The sequence below is a fragment of the Silene latifolia genome, unplaced genomic scaffold (assembly GCF_048544455.1).
Source record: "Silene latifolia isolate original U9 population unplaced genomic scaffold, ASM4854445v1 scaffold_57, whole genome shotgun sequence".
Taxonomy (NCBI): domain Eukaryota; kingdom Viridiplantae; phylum Streptophyta; class Magnoliopsida; order Caryophyllales; family Caryophyllaceae; genus Silene; species Silene latifolia.
This window is the reverse complement of record NW_027413480.1, coordinates 6,529,100-6,531,754: the sequence shown is the minus strand read 5'-3', so window position 1 is coordinate 6,531,754 and position 2,655 is coordinate 6,529,100. Positions and strand designations below refer to the sequence as shown.

At 39.2% G+C, this 2,655-nt stretch overlaps 1 non-coding gene across 1 annotated transcript; it reads left to right on the top strand.

The window, feature by feature from the left end:
- Positions 1-927: 927 nt before the first annotated feature.
- Positions 928-1,034, top strand: LOC141639870 (small nucleolar RNA R71). The gene has a single exon (XR_012542731.1). It is a non-coding gene; the product is annotated as a small nucleolar RNA R71 (small nucleolar RNA).
- The last annotated feature ends 1,621 nt before the right edge of the window (positions 1,035-2,655 follow it).

Sequence of the window (2,655 nt, the reverse complement as noted above, 5' to 3'; positions counted from 1 at the left end):
AGCTTCCACAACTTCATCCTCAACTTGCTTCTTCGGTGCTTCATACCTTGTACCACTTCTCAAGTGAATGGCACTAACCGTTTCATGTCTAGGGGATTACTTTGAGGTGGTAATTGCCCCTTTTGTCTTTGTGAGCTTGAAGATGCTAGTTGAGTCAATTGTGTTTCCAACATCTTGGTGTGAGCTAGAATGTTGTTGATGGTGGTTTCTTTTGCTTGGCTATCTTTTTGCATTTGGGTGAAGAATTCTTGTTGATTCTTTTGCATTTGGAGGACCGCTTTTTGGACATCAAAGCCTTGGTCATTTTGGTGATTGTATGGATTTTGATTTTGGTAACCTTGGTTTTGATTGTAAAAGGGTCTTTGATTTTGGTTTCTCATGGGTGGTGGAGTGTATGTTGTTTGAGGGTTTTGAACATTTTGGCTTTTGTATGAGAGATTTGGATGGAACTTGGTGTTTTCATTGTAAAAATTTGAATAAGGGGTACCACTTTTGTAAGCTTGGAAAGCATTAACTTGTTCGGTTGTCCCCCTACACTCACTTGGGTCATGACCCAAAGTTCCACAATTCTCACATATCCCACTTGGGATTGATGAGGATGCCGTCATGGCATTGACATGATGCTTCGATGATTTTGAGTTTTCCTCAAGTCTAGCCATAGCTTGTTCAAACTTCAAGTTGATTGTGTCAATGTGAGCACTAAGTTGAGCACCCAATTGAGTAACGGAGTCCACTTCATGCTTTCCTCCTCTAGTAGCCTTGCGAGGTCTACTATATTGTGAATTATGGACCGCCATTTCCTCAATCTTGTTCCATGTTTGATTGTCATCAACTTCGGTGAACATTCCATTTGATCCCATATTGAGAATGTTCCTAGAATCTTCATATAAACCATTCCAAAATTGTTGCACCAAAAACCATTCGCTAAGTCCATGGTGAGGACATGAGCGACAAACTCCTTTGAACCGCTCCCAAGCTTCATACAAAGACTCTTCATCCCTTTGCTTGAAACCCGTAATTTGAGCTCTTAGCATGTTGGTCTTTTCCGGTGGGTAGAATTTTTTGTAGAAAGCTAGAGCCAACTTCTTCCAAGAATCTATTCCAAGGGTGGCCTTATCAAGGCCCTTCAACCATTGCTTTGCGGTGCCGATTAAGGAAAAAGGAAATAAGACCCATCTAATTTGGTCTTGAGTCACGCCCGTTTGAGAGATAGCATCACAATAATCGCAAAAGGTTTCCATATGAGAATGAGGGTCCTCACTAGGCATCCCCCGAATTGGCTCCTCTCAACTAGTTGGATGAAGGCGGACTTGGCAATAAAATTTCCGGTGAGATGTTGCGGTGTAGGAGTACCATTTGGTAGATTCTCCTCGGTGGGTGCGGAGTGTGACGAGAATTTTGGCATTGTAGGTGGATTTTGTAGGGTATTGTGTAATGGGTTTTCTTCTCCTTCTATTGCGAAAGGATTGACAAACTCACTAGTGGGTTGAACAACTTCACCAACACCTCTCAAATTCCTCCTAACAAGTCTCCTATTATTCGTCAAGGTTCTTTCGATTTCACGGTCAAAAGGTAACAAATCACTTTGTAACCTTCTAGACATGCAAAATATCAAACAACTCAAAAACAATTAGAACAAACCTTGAGGATTTTTATTTCCTCAAGGCGAAGAAAGACACAACTAATAACAAAAAGGAAATCTAAATCAAACAAACACCGTCCCCGAACAACGCGCCATTTTTTGATCGGTCCGTTTAGTATTCACAAATAGATAGATGTGGTCGTTGGTCACGGTCGAATCAAAACACAATTTATAGCTTAACAAGCAACTCTACAATTAGTAAAGAGGCAAGTAAAGGTCGGATCCCAAGGGACGGGAGTTGAAATGAGATTTCTATTGTAACTAGTGGTGTCTAAGGGGTGTCACAAATTGGGTTGATGTAGAAGGTTACTAAACTAAAATAACAATGAAAATAAACAAGCAAGATGAATTAAAGGTGTGTAAACAATTGATTAAAGGCACTAGGGTGTCATGGGATCATAGGGGAATCATGGGATATGATCATACAAACATGTTCTCAAATTATAAGCAAGCAATTATTGTTGTGATGGATTGAGTTGGGTTATATCTTACAATCCTAGGAAAGTTTGGGTCCCGGAGCCGAATCGATTAGATTGTACAACACCTACAAGTCGACTTAATCTTCCCTACTCAACAACATGCATGGTCTAATGAGACTCGAGTTGGGTTATGTCTTACAAGTCTCATTGAAAAGATAGGAGATGATAGTAAATGCAAGGATTCATAGGCTTAGCATTTCATCAAATATAACATGTGCATGAGTTGAGATCAAAACAAGCAAGCAAATAAGATATGAAAGCATATTAATTTAAGCATGAATCATTCCCCATGTTGGTTTCCCCTAATCACCCATTAACCCTAGCTAAGAGACTACTCACTCATTATCATGTTGATCATGCTAGCAAGGTTGTCAATCATACCAACAATATGAAACATGATGAATAAATGAAAGTAATTAACAATAATTAAAAAGGGATTAAGAGATTATACCTACTAATGATTCCAATAATAAAGCAAGAATAATAGAAGTACTTGAATGCTAGATTGAGAGGTTGTCAATCTCCCAATAATAA